The sequence below is a fragment of the Sinocyclocheilus grahami genome, unplaced genomic scaffold (genome assembly GCF_001515645.1).
Source record: "Sinocyclocheilus grahami isolate Dianchi unplaced genomic scaffold, SAMN03320097.WGS_v1.1 scaffold106.1, whole genome shotgun sequence".
Taxonomy (NCBI): Eukaryota; Metazoa; Chordata; class Actinopteri; order Cypriniformes; family Cyprinidae; genus Sinocyclocheilus; species Sinocyclocheilus grahami.
Window position 1 is genome coordinate 960,494 of NW_015505285.1, and position 19,706 is coordinate 980,199.

The 19,706-nt window shown below is 37.7% G+C and overlaps 1 long non-coding RNA gene across 1 annotated transcript; it reads left to right on the forward strand.

Moving 5' to 3' along the window:
• Positions 1-716: 716 nt before the first annotated feature.
• LOC107588720 (uncharacterized) lies at positions 717-19,645 on the forward strand. The gene is made up of 3 exons (XR_001609615.1): positions 717-728; positions 19,001-19,004; positions 19,577-19,645. It is a non-coding gene; the product is annotated as an uncharacterized lncRNA (long non-coding RNA).
• The last annotated feature ends 61 nt before the right edge of the window (positions 19,646-19,706 follow it).

Consider the following 19,706-nt stretch of genomic DNA (forward strand, 5'->3'; position numbering starts at 1 on the left):
ATAGAAAATCGCGGATTCAGATGTGCAGCAAACATGAAAGTGTGTAGTAAAATTCACAGCCCTAAACAATGAGAATGAGTATAGCTGAAGAGTCTGTTGTGCATTAGACATCCAGGACCTTCGGTTGGCGTGGCTGACACTAACAAGAGTCTCTGCAAGGCATGTGTAGCAGTCTTGAAGTCTTGGGAAGAGCAGTAGTTACACACACAAAGACAGGTGTCATACCAACCAGAAACCATTCAAATGGAGTTCTCATAACCTCTTTTATCATACTGGTACGTTCCTTTAAAAACAAGCATGATCTCATGCTCCTCTCTGCAGAGAAGACCAATACAGTGCTGTCACACAGACAAGAATCACTGCAGGGGTTCAGAGGACAGCCATGAGTCACTGTAATCAACACACAACACAGACTCTGCCATGATCTCACCTTCAGTTTCAAGGCCGAAATGTGACACGCTGATGCTCTTGGTATTAGGGTTGTTATGGCGAGAAAGCGACAAACAGAAATAACAAAGTTGTGCTGTCCTTCCAAACCAATATGACTCTTTTCATGTGTGGAACCCCAAAGGAGAAATTCTAAAGAAAATCGGTAACACTTTACAATAAGGTTCCATTAGTTGATGTTAGTTAATGTATTAACGTAATAAACAATACATTTATTACAGTATTTAATAATCTTTGTTAATGTTAGTTAATGAAAATACAGTCGTTCATTGTTAGTTCATGTTAATTCACAGTGCATTAACTAATGTTAGCAAGAACAACTTTTGATTTTAATAATGCATTAGTAAATGTTGAAATTAACATTAGCAAAGATTAATAAATGCTGTAGAAGTATTGTGCATGCTTAGTTCATGTTAACTAAAGTAGTTAACTGATGTTAACTAATGAACCTTATTGTAAAGTGTTACCAGAAAATCTTATGCAATCACAAATCTTGACTGAAGCCATATAAAGCTTATAAGTGGATGAAAAAGCACCATTGTATACAAGTAACATGAAAATAATCCATACAGCTTGTGCATTATATTCCAAGTGTTCTGCAGTGTGAGAAACATATCAAAATAGAAGTTGTTTTACTGATAACCTCCAGTAAGAATCACTGTGGCTGGATAATGGAATCTGTGAGTTAAATCAGTCTGATAAGTGAACAAATATTAAAACCTCTCATATGATCTGGGTCAAATAATTAATTAAAGTGTTAGTTTAGCCAAAATTGAAAATCATAATTTACACACCCTGTTGTTGTTCCAAACCTGATTTCACACCACATTTTGGTGACCGCTGTTTTTGATTTGTGTGGAGAAAATAAAATGTTAGAAGAAAGTCAGTCATACAGGATCGGAACAACATAAGGGTCATTAATGATGACTGAATTTTCATCTTGGTGAACTATTCCTTTAAAATTTGATTCAAAAGAAAGATACGTTGTCATTGGACATTTCATGAACTCTAATGAATGTGTCAAGATGGATGTCAAGATTTTCAATCTGTCACGTGCAAAACAATCATATAGCTTCAAAATGTTACTTTCATGTGTTTTGTGTCCTTTTTAAGCTTGAAAGTCCAATTTTATTGTAGTTACATGGAAAAAAAGGTGACCATCATTTATCCTTTTGTGCTCCACGGAAGAAAGAAAGCCATACTGGTTTGGAATGACGCTTTTTTCGGGGGTGAGGGGGTGGGGCAGGGTGAACTGTTCCTTTAAAACGCCATAGTTAAAAGAAAAGCAGATATGTAAAACAAAAGTCTCTTTGAAAAGTGTCTATTGGCTACAGCTGCGTGGAGATGGAATGGTTTAGTAACACACGCATATATACAGATCAGATGCCATCATATGTGCTCAGTTTGTATGTGAAGGATCATTTTCAACACGAACAGAACAAGTAAATCACAAGCAAGTTAGACATTTTCCTCTACTCTGTTGGCCATCATGTGTCCCACTTCTCCTAAAAATTCTTTTGGGAAGTCCCTCGGCAGAGACGGCACAAGAGAGAGGAAAGAGTGGATCACTAAACGAGTGTGGTACTTCCCCATCTCTCTCTCTCTATAACTGTAAATGTGTGCAGCTGTGCTTGGATGGGAAACAGCAGTATTCTGAGGAATGGAGAGATGAAGGGAAGACACATGTTAGAGTAATCTCTTCGTCTCTCTCAGTGAGTTACGAGCTCTCTTTCTTTCTTTCGTTCTCTCTTTCTTGCATTGAAGTCACAAAAATGGGAGGGTTTCTTGAGGTGAGACAGAAGAAATATGAATTCAACATCCTTCAGAGGCTTTTGGAAGGAATTGAATTTATTTATGCTTGTTATTTCCAAAATAGCATGTGATTATTATTACTATCCTTCATCTGGAGCAGTTTTGAGTGCTACTTTTAAACATCGCTGGCGTGCAGCTCGAATCCTCTGGGAAACAGATTACAGTATAAACTGAGAGAAAGAGAGTGATGCTCATTCATGACATCACATCAGACATATAAATAACCTGCTTGCTGTGAAAGTATTTCTGCCGGTTTAATGTTTTTGGACACCCCTCATTTCTGCCCTTGTAAAAAGAGAGTGAGGAGGGGCGAGGGCGCTTTCACTCGCCTCTTACATCTTACAGTTAGCTCATGGTCTGCCATGTTTGATCACATCCTGGCAGGTCGCAGCGTTAAGCATGTTGCTTGCAGGTGTTTTGCATTTTTGCGCGCAGTGTTGCATTTATGGCTCTCTAAGACATCTCCCTCACTCCCCCTGTCTGCCTCTCAGAGGTTTTAGTGGAAATGAATGTGTCATGTGTAGTGATGGGCATATGGATGTTCTTCTGAGGCCTGAGCAATATCCTAGCGCCCCCTAGTGGTTGAAAATCAATCTTTAATCCAGAAGATTTAGATCAAGATTAGATGTTCAGATGTGAAGTGGGTGTGAGATGGCATTTAAGGTGCTTCGGATGAGTCCTGATTAAACATCTCTTTATCTTCTTCTGTCCTGCAGTGCCATCTCATCCCAGCCTGGCATTAATTACAGTCTACAGCTTCATACAATATTAAATCAGGAGAAAGCAGCAGGCCAAGTTATTCTACTCAAGTTGCCCAGTGATCAATAGCAGTTTGAGGTATTAAATGTCTTGATTTGATACACATGTCCAAATCAGACTGAGAGACTGTGGTAAATCACTCATGCCAGCTGGTCAGTTGGTATCTGTTCAGAGTTAGTCAAAAGCTTCAGTCAAGTTTTAATTCATCTGATGTCGTGTGACAGATTGTCATCTTTTCCAAAACATACTTAGCGGATTCGGTTGGAATTCCAAATCGCTCGGATTGAATGACAGCTGATTTGTAACCCCGCCAGAGCTTTGCATGCATGTCAGTCGTTTGATGGGGTAGTTATTTGATATGGGTGGTATTTTTTTGCTGCTATGACTTTGACTGCTCTGTAAATGATTTCTGTAAAATCCTTTTATCTTACATACAATAATAATTAATGTATCAATTAAATTAATGTGAGTGTATCGTTAAAACAGTCATTTGTTAAAAAAAGTAAATATATTTAATGTTTATTAAAACATATTTCATTAAAACAGTTATTTGTAAAAGAGAAGAAATATAGCTAAATATGTAAATATATTGAACATTTTTTAAAACAGTCTTTAAAACAATAATTTTTTATTTATTTAATAAAATATTCATTTGGCTCAGAGAAGAAAATTCAGCAAGTCTCCAGAATTTAAGTAGGCATAAAAAATCCAAACACCCATGGGGTGCAGCCAATGTTCAACATGCCCAAAAGATTTCATCCAACAGTAGCAACGAGAGGGAAAATACCCTGTTATTTCCAAATGCAGCAATGAGCGTGACGAATGGTCCATTTTCCACAAGCAGAGTTGGAGAGAGAGAGAAAAAGAGTGGATTTAGAATGGGGTCCCTGCTCCTTCTCTGCATGGGCTCTCAGCGGGTGGTGACACAGGTAGACCCCTAGTCATCTTTTCACAGTAAACCTCATTTATTATTTTATTTCCAGCAAAAGCATTTCCCATCATAAATGCAGTTCTGAGTTTTGCATTAGTACCTGAGGTTTTTCACAAAAAATCAATTGTAAACGGAGATTGAATTCTTTGCGGAAAGGAAATAGTATATTGTTGATTGACTGGGTATAGTGTTGCATGTTGAATATATCTTATTTGGTGAAAACATATGTTTTGATTTGAGTGTATATGACCCTGTGGAAACACCTCTAGCTTCTCTACAGTGGAATAGAAATCCAGTGTGTCAGGACCAGTGTGCTTATCTAATTAACATCCTCGCAGCATTTTTCTCAAATTCCTGATTAGACTGCAGAAAGGAAAACAGTGGCAGATGAGGCCTAAGAGAGATCATCTTCAGCTCTGTGGCTGATTCTTCCTTCCCTTACTGCACTCAGCACTGGTAGTGAAGAATGAGTGTTGTAACACATGGCGAATTGTAACCCCATTAGTTAAACCCATTAGAAATGAGCTACAGGTGTGAAATCACTACCATGCAAGAGCCCAGTCTCCTGTGGGGAATTTTGAGGTAAGGCTTATAATTTGATTTGTGATCGTGTAAATGGATGCTAAATGACATGTCTGGAATCATCTTAAACAGGAGGTTATTTTTGTTTAATTTGATATGTAATCAAACATGTTTTTCATATTCATCTACAAAAAACAATATAATAATGAAATGACGAAATTTTTTAGCTTTTGTTCTGTTTCTTAACAATTCTTTTTATGTTTTTTTTATTTAAAAGTTTCCTGTATAGTACTGTTTAAATGTTTAGAGTCAGTAAGAATTTCAAAAATGTTTGAAATTGTTTTATTTATTTTAAATAACTGTTTTCTATTTTTATATATTTTAAAATGTAATTTTGTTGTGCTGCTTAATATTTTTGTTGAAACCATGATACGTTTTTTTCCAGGATTCTTTGATGAACAGACAGTTTAAAAAAAATTGAAATCTATTTAACATGATAAATTATTAATTTAATGCACAAATAAAAGTATTACTTTAATAAATAAATAAATCTAACTTTTTTTCCCATTTTGACAAAATTTAATACGTTCCTGTTTCTGTTAGGGTTACAACTCATCCTTGTTGTGAGGTAGATTTTACACATTTAAAGGAAAAAATACTTGTAGTTGACAAATATGATAATATTATATCAAAGTTTAAGAGACACAGCATATGAAACCACTGAGTTACAGACACTGGAAAATATGCTACACTTCTCCCATATCTGAAGCTGGGACATATGCAGCAGATACCTGACTATAAAACCTCTTTACAAGGGGAACAGCACACCTCGCTTTAATTTTCAGTTTGCACCTGTTCATTAATGTGGTTGTCTTTCTTGCTCTTTTAAATGATTCTTCCATCCCACTCTTTTTTTCATCTTGCAGACAAAGACTCCTGCAGTTTTAACACCTTCTGTGGCTCTTCAGGAGAACCAGGTGCGCCTGTGTTGATCTGTTCTAGCAGGAGGAGAGTTGGCACCAGGACCGATGGTTCTGGTATTGGACGGGTGATTTAGGGAGCCGGGCAACACTCCGGCACGGCCCCGAGGTGGAAGATATACATGATTGGTATTAACAGCACTAAACAGCCTATGAGTCAGAGTATGGTGTGTGGAGTTTAATATGATGTGCATCTGCAGTTGATTAAAGGTGGATTCCATTAGATAGAGGCGTGTGTGTGTCCGTGTGTGTGTGTCCGTGTGTGTGTGTGTGTGTGTGTGTCCGTGTGTGTGTGTGTGTGTCCGTGTGTGTGTACTGGTATATATGGTTTATGAGGACACAAATGTGTATAATGTCATGGGTACTACAATGTAAACATGGTTTATGAGGACACTTCCTGTGTCCCCATAAAACAAAAGGCTTAAAAAACATAGAAAATTGTGTTTTATGAAATTCAAAAATTGCCAGTAGTTTCCTGTAAGGGGTAGGTTTAGGTGTAGGGCGATAGAAAATACAGTTTGTACAGTATAAAAACCATTACGCCTATGGAGAGTCCCCATAAACCACATATGCAAGTATGTGTGTGTGTGTGCGTGTGTGTGTGTGCATTAAGCAGAGATTCGTGGCTAATAATAGCCAGTTACAATGGAAACTTCAGTCTCACTGCTGTTGTTTAACAGGAGGTATTTTATACCCCTGCACCTGCTGACTGAAAAGCAAACATTGCTTTTTTCCATTGAGTATTTTTATTTAAGAATTAAAATCTCTGGCCTCCCCCTAGCCAGTCTACACAGGACATCAGGCTATTAGCGAATGATGCGATTCTACAATAATTTAAAAGGTGTGAGCTGTGAACCAGACAGTCTAAAACGGAGGTATGATTTACCTACGTATTTGATGATGGTTGATACCTACATTTGCATTAACGTCAATCAATTGTAAAAAATGTTTTCTAGCTGCCCAATATGGCAACCAAGGGGACATTCAAACAGAAGCTCTTGTGTTCAAAAATATGAGTCGAAGACGACACATACAGGGTTGTGACCGTTAAGCTACATCTTGCTACATTTTTTGCATCTCTTAGAGACACTAAGTGATGGAAAAACATAAGATGGAAAGAAAATTTCAATGCGTTTGCATTTGTTTAAGTTTTGCGAATACCTACACAACTCTTACTAGCTGGTTTTCATTACAAGTTACAAACAAAAACTATTAAAAGCATAAGCGGAAGGCAAAAACCAGCTCTGTGTGAACTGGCCCTAAAACAGCATCTCTTTTACCTAGAATGAAAACCATCCCAATTTCTTTCAGAGCAAAAAACAAAAAATTCTGTCCTTGGGGATTTGCAGTGAGTCATTTTCTAATATGGCTCTATTTGTTTATGCTAAGTATCAAGGAAACAATCCTGTTGAATCCACTCTGAGATAAACACCTGTAGTCAAAAAGACTCCGCATTGTTAAAGCTGATCCTGCTCAGCTCTGTATGATGCCACTCCATATGCAAAGTTTATAAGTCACTATGTATATCCATAAAAACAACAGCTGGGGAATGCAAACAAAAAATGACCAAAGACAGCTGATGTCAGAAGATGTTAATTAGGGCATAGCCGTGTTATTTTCTGTCTGATGCAGAACACACATACCACATTTTAAAGGGGAAGATTTTTTTTGTTTTGTTTAGAGAAGTGCTGACCCATTTTCAGACCAACAGAAAGTACATCGTGTTTAATTGTTCGGCTTTGTTTGCGTTAGTTTATGTGAGGGAGAAACCTACAAACATCTGTCGGCCAAATGAGCTGGTGTTTCATCAGTTGAGTATGCTCTGTTCTGTGCACACTTTAAATGAGATTCTACACAACCACTGCTTGGGCACACATGTACAATTTTCTAAAACAGTGCTTATTATCAGTGTGAATGAGATTTACTGCCCATATGCCGCTGGAACAGTTAAACTGCAAGAAGTGATTTTTAAAAAACTGTGTGGTAGAGGAGTCATTGATATTCTTCAACAACAAAAAAAAACTGTAATGGTCAGTTTGGCCATTACAGTTAAAACCATGCAATGTTTAAATGTCTGTTGGTCTTTTGTGTCGATGACGTCTTGCATTTTCTGTGGGTTGCCTGCTTTAAATAAGACCAAACAGCCCTTAGACCACCTGTACAAGAAAAAACCATTACCTGCCTGGCCTGGTTAACCGCTATTCTGCTTCCCCTTAGCTTATCATATTGTGCCAGGTCTCCTCTGTGGTTAGGCCTTGGGCAGCAGTGTGTTCCCCAGCAGGGCCCGAGCTAATTTATTAGCCCATAAAAGCCTGCGCAGCCTCCAGTAGAGCTTTGATATATTCATCACAATGTGCTGGCTTGTAAAAATACTCAACCCCCTGAGAGATTTCAGCACTTTGTTTACAAGGACCTGTTGCAGGAGGGGGCGGAGAAAAAAACAAAGGGATGAAAAAGACAAGAGGAGGACTGCAGAACAGGTGTTGCTGGAACAGGTAATAGATTTCGACTTTGAGAAACAAGAGTTGTGATGCTTCCCAAGTCTAAAGCCAGGACCTGAAGGGAAACATAGCCTAGGTCTTGCTAACACAACTGTTGAGTTTGATACTGACACCTTGGCTGTGTGGAATCCAGTTCCTCGACCGAATTAATAAATCCCAAAGTAATTGACCCAGTCAGGAGACATAAAATTCCCTGCCTTGAGACAAGAAGGCTGATGTTGGGCAGTAAATGTTACTTTCTTGTTTTAGGAGATGAACAAGCCAAACAGATGTACTAAATCTCCATATTTGGATCTGCAGTGTAATTCGCAGCATATAAGTAGAGCGGCTCAACACCATCACAGATTATTGCAGATGAAAGTTGCCTACAGCATTCGCATCGCTTGATTTTCAGAGGTTTGACTTGAGGTTAGAGGAGGTGACGCTATAGAAACCAATTTCAAAACACCACAAATGCACTGCAAATTAAAATTGACTTGAGCAGGTCACCTTTGACCTTTAGGATAAGAACTTCCCTGTTTCTGTGGCTCTGACTCCACTAAAATCTGCCCAATGATGATGGTTTTGGCTTGACGCGAGGAACAGAATTGCTTCGCCCCTCCCTTTTGGCTTTTTGGAATTAGAGGCAATGCAGATGTTAAGTGCCTTCACAGAACTCTACTTGCACTGGCCCTTTATGTCCGGGGACATTAAAACAGCGAGACCTAAATCTGGTCCGACATTACACAGGCACTGGTGTGTACTGTATGTGTAGGCGATGTACTAAACTTCATGTGATTTTGGTGCACTTCGTTTTCCGCCCACACGATCTTGACGAGGTCTCGCCTTTGCCGACAGTAGCTGAGCGTAATGGCAGCTTTTGGCACATGAAGCCGCTTGATTTCGCCAGACAGCGCTCCCTTCTCACTGCTGTGGTTTGGGTTTGGCTCATGGCATGCAGGGGATTTGAGACATTGGAAAGGCATTTCCCTGTGTGACCACAAAGACTTGCCCTCCTGTGTGAGAATGAGGCAGGTTCTGGCACCCAGGCTCTGCTAATGAAAGATTTAATTTCAGTTAAGGGCTATGGGAGGGTCAGTCACTTTCCATCTGACATAATGCAGGTCTTGAACATGCTGTTGTTTTATTTGGTTACCTAGCTGTGTTGTCCCGGCCACACAGGGAATGATGACAAAGGCTGAATCTTTCTATACGCTCGTAATTTCCACTGTGTCTAATCGTCTCCACATCCACCATAAGGCCTGAATTATCAGCTGTCTGAATCAGTTGCATTCAGACACTTTTTTTTTTATTTGTTTGTGGCTATTTTTGCAGTCTCACACAAAATGTGAAGACTCTCAGCTAAGTCCTTGAGTTTCCCCATGGCTCCCACCTCAAGTTCATTGTCCATGTGTGAACATGGTTTCAATTCTCTGGTCGCTCGTTCTCTGCACCTTCACCCAAATAAACCCTCAACGCAGGTCTGAAGCCAAAAGAAATCGAGTCTTATTTGAGATAGACCCGTGATACGTGATCCTCTCACAAATATTTTTTGGGTTACATCAGGAGAAGTTCCAAGAAGTTTGTATAAATTTTGAAGCTAAACAGAGCAGAAGGTATTGTGAAGGCTCTCATGTTAGCAGTAAGTATGCCGAGGGAGGAAAGGTCATGCATAGTTGTAGCAGGCTAAAATGGCAAAATCATAACCTCTAGTCAGAACCTAAGGACTGCGGTCTGGTTTACGAGTGGGTGCTGTGTTCAAAAGCAGTTTGTTCCTGAGCTTTAATAGATTTAGTCTGTGGGCAGGGTCACTGGTTCCCCTGAGGGAGGTTATTGCCTTGTAAACTGTGTTAACATGTATGTTAATGTTACTGTATTTCACTACAGGATATGAAGTCCCAAAAGTCCTGCAGCCGCTACATGAGACTCCATCTCAAATTTACAGCTTTTAATTATTTGTTTGGCACCATGAAGGAGCATAATTTACATTTTTATTATTATTAGAGATTTTTCAAGAGTGATATCAGAAGTTAGGCCCATTTCTGGCAGTGTGACAGTTATTGTAGCATTTAACCACAGCTTTGTTTCTACATGTCTTGTCTTGGTCAGTGACATGACAGTCATTTGTTCAGTTGGCAGTCAATGGATTAAATAGATAAAAAATGCAATTAACATATGTAATGATTACATATGTAATGATTTGAATTCACCACTTCTATAAAGAGCATGTTATTAATTTCTGAATTAAAATTCATTTAGCTATTTTTGGGCGGATGGTGTAAAGTAAAAAAAAAAATGTGTCTGGGTAATTCATTCATCCTGGTAATTTAATAAAGAAAATGTCTAATTAAAAGAAAGAAATTAAGTACTTTGATATTATCTGTATTGTTATTTACTAAATTAGATTGTTTTACTGCTTATTTATATTTAAAAAACTTATCAAAGCTTTGGTTTAGTCAAATGCAGAAAAAAGGAAGTGACATCATCGAGAGGATCTGCGGACCCTCATTACTGTGTCAAGGTCAGAAGTCTTTTAAAGTATCAGGAAATATTTGACCGTTATATGATGTTGTAAAATTCTGTTGTTTTTCATTTAAATTACATTTAGTAATAAATAATTCTAAATATTTGTAAAAAAAATAAAATAAATTGATTGTTAAAAATACATATACATTTTTTTTTTTGAAAGTCACACTCGGATACATACAGATGTATACGAATACTGTATATGAAAATTGTGATTGAGATTTAGACTAATACAACTAAATTTTTAAAAGATTTTTCCATTTCCAATTTCCTTTTTTCACTATGTCATTGATGCGTGTTTCAAATGGGTGAACATTAAAGTGTCTTGGTTAAATGTGTATGTAAAAAAAAATGTTACGTAGCAGATGCACACCATATAATAAACTATGTCAAAACTATGTAAAACTTGTTAATTGACTAAGATAAGAAACACACTAACCAACCAGATGCAATTAGCACATGGTCACATGAGGTCAGCCTTGCAATAGTTGCAATTATTGTACCAATAATTAAGACCACCGTAAACCTCATTTAAGAACGTGGAGGAACCTTGGAGCTCCAGACGGCCTGATCACACTGGCTGATAAGCAACCGCAGATTGCAGCTGCTAGCAGTAGCTATGGACTGATTTGCTGCTTGGTTAAGGGGCAAAGAAAAACATCAGCCCCGGCCTGCAAGTATGTTGGCGGTAAAATCTGGAGCATGTTTGCTTTACTGGTGCGAGCTCGGACACTGGTCCACATTCCACTGACCCCCACTTCTCTGTGTTTTCACTAGAAATAAACAGAGGATTGTTGCGGCTGCGTTATCACTCCCTGTCTGTTTGGAGCACAACCAAAAGCTACAAATCTGCAGAGCTGCCCAGTGGCGGGCGAGCGTAGAATAACTCATCAGGTTACGTGCACAGAGTCGTTTTCAAGGGGTGACTGAGTAAAGGTGGCTGTATTAAGTGTGAAAGAAATCAGGGCCAAGAGCGCAATCACTCTGTGATTAGACTGATCTGATTTTTCCTCCACAAGTAGTGAAAAAAGCATTCTGCATTTCTGAAGTAGCATGTCATTCACTGAATGAGCAGAACTGCCTTCAAAATAGGCAAATCTAACATAGGAATGGTGGCAAGACTTTACCAAGTAAGGTAAGAGCTCCAGTAGTAGTTCATTTATGTCTCTTAAGTCGGCACGAAATGGGAATTATGCCTATCTATTTCCTAAATGCATCTTATTGATCTTTTTTCTTTCTTATTTTGAACTTGTCATTTTTTCTTAAAATGTAATAACTCTGTCTTTTGGTGCCAGGGTTTTCATTTTTAGTCTGCATAAACCCCACTCTTTTGTTACAATTGACTGCATGCTCACGTTCAAAACTGCCCCCATCCAATCAACAACTTGTGAATAAAATAAAGTCCTCACTAAATGGTTCAACTAAAACCTCCCAAAACTCTCCTAAACCCAGCCATCAGACCAGGCTGTCCAAACTCACCCCCATACCCTTATATACTGCAGTATTTGATGGGACAGCCATTTGTAATGGTGTCCGAAACCACTGTGGAGTGCATTCATTTAATCCCAAAATGCACTGCAGTTGACCGATATACATGTACTGTGACCAAATAAATTCCCACATATTATTATCCACAGCCCTCTCGTGCACTCAGTGTCCAAATTCGCTGTAAATATTCATTCATGTAAGAAATAGTGAATGAGAGCATAGCGGTGATTTTAGACACAGCTCTTGTTTTTACACTGGTTCACACATGTATCATTATAGGTCTCACCTGTGTCTGTCAGCAAACAGTGCTGAGAGCAGTTCTGGACAACTTTGTGCCATATTTGGAGCTCTTTCTCTCTCCTTCAGTCTCTTTTTCTCTGTTTTCCAGTTTTACTGTTTTGGAGAATTTTTTGTGGTCGATCAAGTCAAGGAGATTTTGTTGTTGATTGTTTGGAGCAGTTTTCGAGGTGTACGTTGCCGCTTGCCAACCCACAGTCAAATCAGTGTCCCCTGGCCACTTCACACACACACACACACACACACACATTCTCTCATTAGGTCATTATAGTCCATGGCTCCTTGCACACTCACACTGATTTGTGTGTACACAGAGTTAATGGGTCAGATTAGAGAGAGCTGTACAGTAATAGCTGCCGCCTCAGCTGTAACACTGTGGTTAACCCAGCGAAGCTCATTAGCTCTGTCCCTGAAAGGCAGACCATTTGCATTTCAGTCTCAATGTGGGAACAATTTAGCCGTCTAATTGGACAGATCAACGAGGGTGCCGTCACCAGTTCTATAACGTCTCTCGCCCCGCATTCTGCCTTTCATTATCTCTGTTCTTCAAACTAGATTATTTTAGCTGCAGCTTTGAAATATGTTAACTTCAGCAGTATGAATATCTAAACATTTTCTTGATTACCCTACAATGGACAAAGAGATATGTGCATGCCAACTGTTATCAGCAGAGCAACATTTCAGAAAGATAAGTCCTTGTATCTGGTTACCTTTCTAAATCATAATGTAAACTATTTTCTGTTTGTATTTATGTAGACGGACTGGAGATGTTTTCTCAGCAGGATGGTTTGGCAACGCCGAGAATCCCCAGTGAGTGAGAAAGAAAAATGACGGGCAGCGGAGAGAGGAATGAAGTCTGATTTGGCTAGAGACCCACAACCACCCACCCACATACAGGAGAACAAGGACCCAGTTGGCTGAAGTTTCTGATAAACCACTGCAGTGTGGGAAAGCTCATCACTCATCTTCAAATGGTTATCAGGAAAAAAAAGTAAACGCACACACTGGGCATCAGTTTGTAAAAAAAAAACTTCCAGTAGATGCAGAGAAACCTGCGCTCACACTACATGCATACATTTACATACATACATTTATCAGCAAGGATGCATTAAATAGAAATCAAGAGAGTTAAAGACATTTATAATGTTACAAAAAAAATTATAATTTAAATAAGTGCTGTTCTTTTGAACTTTCTATTCATAAGAGAATCTTGAAAAAATATATTAGTTTCCACAAAAAAGCAAGCAACACTGCTTTCAACACTGATAATAATAGGAAAAATTACTTGAGCACCAAATCAGCATATTATAATTTTTTCTGAAGGATAATGTGACACTGAAGACTGGAGTTCCCAGGTGAAAAAAAGTACACTTCCATAATATACTTAAAGTGCTCTATTTTCACGCACTAATTTTGTACTTAATATACTAAAAAAGACTTAAGATAAACTTAAGATCATCTAAGTGTACTCAACTGTGCTATTTTGGGACACCATGAATATGAACAAAAATGAGCTTTTAACATACTATCTCTGTATTTAAAAATGTACTTAGTCACCACTTGTAGTACACTTGAGTGTACTAGTGTATGAAAGATGGGTTCAAGTGTACTACAAGTGGTGACTAAGTACATTTTTAAATACAGAGATAGTATGTTAAAAGCACATTTTTGTATATTAAATACAAAATTAGTGCACGAAAATAGAGCACTTTAAATACATTATGGAAGTGTACTTTTTTTCCACCTGGGTTATGGCTGCTGAAAATTCAGCTTTGCCAATAAAGCTATAAATGACATACTATTCACTTTTATTTATATAGCGCTTTTCATGATGCAGAGCAACTTTACAGAAAATTAAAGTTTCTACATTACATCAAGGAGTAGTTTATCAGTGGTGACTGTGTCAAGGTGGTCCTATGGTAGAAATGTACAGTAAAAAATCATCCACTTAATCAATGACATGTATTCAAACAAACGGTGAAGACTATTAACAGCAATGACTATAACTTATAGGAATATAACAGCAATAACTAATAGGAACATTTGGTAGTTTTGAGTGTTGGTTTAGGGTTGTTGTCATCTGAGGTCCTCTGAGGGGTTGGCATCATCTCTTCTCAGGTGTTCGATCATCTCAGATCTTCATAAGAAACATACCGGTACTATATAATATAAATATACTATAATGCTATTTAATATACTATAAATATTACAATTATTAAAATATGCTATATTATTAAAATATACTAAAAGACAAAACAGTTGTATCAATTGTAATCATATGTAATATTTAACAATGCTACTGTTTTTATTAACCAGTCTTTCTGCAGGTCTTTATAAGTTAGTCAATGAATCATTCAGTCAAACCAATTCAAATCAAAAACTGATTCATTCAGGAATGTGAGAAACATACACGAGTACAACACTTTGGCTTCATTTGGAATTATTTTTGTAGGTATAGACCGTAGAATAATAGCAAGTAAATATGAAGATATTTATAAATTTTTCCTATTATCATTATATGTTTCCCACTGCTCACTTAGTTGTGGGTTATTAATTAAACATGGACTGTCAGGTCCAGTTTTAGATGATGAAACTAAACAGCATGTGAAAGCTTCTGTGACTTTACATAGCGCATGAATATTTAATGAGGTAATTTAACTAAAAAAGTTGCTGAATAACTTTCTGTAGCATTCTAATATTGATACTGTTTTACATTATATATTTAGGTAATTCTGGTATTAACCTACTAAAAGTGCAAAAAAGTGCAAAAAAATAATAATAAAAACATGAAATGTTGCTTAACCCAGTGAAAAATCTTCCTTTATTTAGGGTTCGAAAAGACATTAACGTAGAATTAAGTGTAAGGGGGAGAAGGACATAAAACAGTGAAAGTGTTAGGGTTTACTTTAGATAAACTCAGGGATTTGATGGACAGCATGGCAGCGGTTTGGAGAGAGCAGAGGAGCAGGTTTCACTCTGTTACAGTAGAGCCTTTGTTTAAGACCTTATTATTGTTTTTACTGAAGCTCTACCACAGGGAGCTGAAACACACCCTCACATACAGAGTGGTGATGAGTGTAAATTTGAGAACTATCAATATTGATTTTGCAAAGCAGACATTGATTGGTCACAAATTTATCACGAACATGATGGTGGTTTTCATCTCATTCTGTTTATACTTTTTTCATAGATTTTTCAGTTTTTGTTGTCCATTCTAATAAATGTAAACCCTGGATTATACCCTGGAAATGTATATTTACAAGAAATATTTTAACATGTAGATTGAAGATAAAAGGAACAGTAACAAGGTCAGTGTTTAAGGGATAGTTCACCCAAAAATTAAAATGAGTCCATTATTTACTCACCCTCAAGCCATCCTAGGTGTACATGACTTCCTTCTTTCAGATAAATACAATCGGCGTTATATTAAAAACTGAATTTGATCTTCCAAGCTGTTTAACGGCAGTCAGCGGGTGTTGCAGTTCATCAGTCCAAAAGACGTGTAATAAAGTGCATGTATCCATAATAAAAAGGTGCCTCACACGGCTCCGGGGGGTGAACAAAGGCCTCCTGTAGCGAATCGATGCGTTTTTGTAAGAAAAATATCCATATTCAAAACATAATAATCACTTTAATCTAGCTTGCGCCAACAGTTGTACACGTGTAAGGGAAACAGTGATAATAATTTAGCTCAAAGGGAATCATTTAAGATTTTAAAGGGAACTCCACCATTAATATGCAAGGGAATTAGGACAGAATCACTGTTTTACGGCGGATCACTGAGACGGCCAGCGATTCAGTGAACGAGATAGAATAATAGCAAGTAAATATGAAGATATTTATAAATTTTTCCTATTATCATTATATGTTTCCCACTGCTCACTTTGTTGTGGGTTATTAATTAAACATGGACTGTCAGGTCCAGTTTTAGATGATGAAACTAAACAGCATGTGAAAGCTTCTGTGACTTTACATAGCGCATGAATATTTAATGAGGTAATTTAACTAAAAAAGTTGCTGAATAACTTTCTGTAGCATTCTAATATTGATACTGTTTTACATTATATATTTCGGTAATTCTGGTATTAACCTACTAAAAGTGCAAAAAAGTGCAAAAAATAAAAATAAAAACATGAAATGTTGCTTAACCCAGTGAAAAATCTTCCTTTATTTAGGGTTCGAAAAGACATTAACATAGAATTAAGTGTAAGGGGGAGAAGGACATAAAACAGTGAAAGTGTTAGGGTTTACTTTAGATAAACTCAGGGATTTGATGGACAGCATGGCAGCGGTTTGGAGAGAGCAGAGGAGCAGGTTTCACTCTGTTACAGTAGAGCCTTTGTTTAAGACCTTATTATTGTTTTTACTGAAGCTCTACCACAGGGAGCTGAAACACACCCTCACATACAGAGTGGTGATGAGTGTAAATTTGAGAACTATCAATATTGATTTTGCAAAGCAGACATTGATTGGTCACGAATTTATCACGAACATGATGGTGGTTTTCATCTCATTCTGTTTATACTTTTTTCATAGATTTTTCAGTTTTTGTTGTCCATTCTAATAAATGTAAATCCTGGATTATACCCTGGAAATGTATATTTACAAGAAATATTTTAACATGTAGATTGAAGATAAAAGGAACAGTAACAAGGTCAGTGTTTAAGGGATAGTTCACCCAAAAATTAAAATGAGTCCATTATTTACTCACCCTCAAGCCATCCTAGGTGTACATGACTTTCTTTCAGATAAATACAATCGGCGTTATATTAAAAACTGAATTTGATCTTCCAAGCTGTTTAACGGCAGTCAGCGGGTGTTGCAGTTCATCAGTCCAAAAGACGTGAAATAAAGTGCATGTATCCATACTAAAAAGGTGCCTCACACGGCTCCGGGGGGTGAACAAAGGCCTCCTGTAGCGAATCGATGCGTTTTTGTAAGAAAAATATCCATATTCAAAACATAATAATCACTTTAATCTAGCTTGCGCCAACAGTTGTACACGGAAGCAGCTCCGGGAGGATGACGTAAGATGTCGGCGTTGCGCATGTGCCAGTGAGTCTCGTGAAAACCAACGTTTGTTTACAGGATCAAAGGAAGCAAAGTTTCCTTACTTTAGCAAAGGAAAACCAGTCTCCTCTTGGCTTATATCGAAAATCCTCAGACATTCTTCTTTACAAATCCTAGTTTTGTACTTCTAATTCATGACCGTTGTTTTGTTTTGATCTCTCTCCTGCGCTTCCACGTTCGTCACTTCATCCGCCTGGAACTGCTTCCATGTACAACATTGAGTGCAAGCTATATTAAATTAGTTATTTCGTTTTAAATATGGTTATTTTTCTTACAAAAACGCATCGATTCACTACAGGAGGACTTTGTTCACCCCCCGGAGCCGTGTGAGGCACTTTTTTATTATGGATACATGCGCTTTATTTCACGTCTTTTGGACTGATGAACTGCAACACCCGCTGACTGCCATTAACCAGCTTGGAAGATCAAAGACAATTTTTTATATAACTCCGACTGGATTCGTCTGAAAGAAGAAAGTCATATACACCTAGGATGCCTTGAGGGTGAGTAATTCATGGGCTAATTTTCATTTTTGGGTGAACTAAGCCTTTAAAGGGATAGTCTACCCCAAATTTTGAATTCTATCATCATTTGCTCACCCTAGCTAGGTATCTTTTGTGTTCAGCAGAGGAGGGAGACACATTCTGGTCTGGGGTATCTTGAGGGTGAGTAAATGATGTCACAGTTTTCATTTTTGGGTGAACTATTCTTTTAATATTACTAAAATAAAACACAAAGTGAAAAATAACTCACTGCTCTTGACTGAAGAACTTTAATACAGTTGCTAAAGTTCAGCAGTAATACAATAACTTGAAATTTTCAATAACTTTTCACATCATATCTTTTCTACCAAATAATATTGATAACATTATTGATAAGTACCGGTATCGATAAGCTGTATCGGTTTTGGTATCAGTATCGATCAAATGTAAACGATACCCATCCCTAGTTGGGGACGATATCATTGACTTGATTGCACAGATACTATTTAAACTGAACTGAGCTGGACAATGACATCACTGAATTCAATGATGAACTGCCTTTAACTGAAAATTGAGTGTTTACTATTGTCCTTTTGCATTACTGACACACTATTTTCCTATTTGATGCTGTAAAGCTGCTTTGACACAATCTGTATTGTTAAAAGCGCTATATAAATAAAGGTGACTTGACTTGACTTGATCTTCAAGTTGTTCCAAACCTGTGTGTGTGTGTGTGTGTGTGTGTGTGTTCTCATATATATGGTTTATGAGGACACAAATTAGTACAACAACATAAACATGGTTTATGAGGACACTTCCTGTGTCCCCGTAAACCAAAAGGCTTAAAAAATATACTAAATGGTGTTTTATGAAATCAATCATCGTTGATGACGTGTACTGAAAATTCTCTTGCTCGTGTACCCACATTCTGGGTCAAAGGGCAAAGTTTAGGGGCAGCATGCTGGGTATTCATTTACAAGATGGCTCTCCTGACTCTGTTCTGTGAGGATGGTTTGATGCTGCCTTCACTGATTACAGCAGTGACATTCAGAGATGATGACAGCCTATGATTGAGCTGAGAACCTCCTGTTGACCTCTTCTTGCCCCTGACAGAGTGAGTCTCCTGGGGGTCTCTGCTTTAAGAGCCCTTACCCATCTCCCCCCTGTACAGAAGAGTGCTGGCCCTCCTTTCGCAGCTCTAATCAGGTCTGTTTCAGTCCCGTGGCGGAGATCCCTCAGTAATGAACCACAACTAATTGGACAGATGCGATCACCGTGACAATCGGGTCGTCATGGATACCAGGTTACCAGGGCCTGATATTTGATAAATAGGTGGGAATGAAACACAGGCTGGAGCAGTGATATGTCAGACACATAATCATGTTCATGTGATTGAAAACATATGAAAGCCTTGGACATGCATGTGGACATTTGCACACTCCTGCCTGACTCAGACTTTCCAAAAAGTGGTATGGTATTACAGAGGAAATTAACGTATGGTCCACATTTGTATCATGTAGTGAACACCTCTTAAAATCTATACATTTAAACACAACTTTGAGATGTAAGCTAAAAAAAGCTTACATCTACTTTTTTTTTTTATTTCAGCGTTTGTGCCAGAATGCTGCCAGGAACTGTTCAACTTATTTAGCAGGTAATGAAAATTGATTCTGTCCACTGGGACCTTAAAGTATATGTTGTTCTAGCTAATCAAAAGAGCTGTTTTAAATAGTTAGCATTGTGCTAAGCTAGTACTCTAGTGCTCTTAGCTTACTAACAAAGGTAAACTGACAACAAAAAGAAAGGTAATTTTACCATTTTAGCTTTAGAGTTTAAAGACATGAATTAACATAAATGTTTAAAGGGATAGTTCACAAAAAAATTTAATTCTGTCATCTTTTACTCACCCACA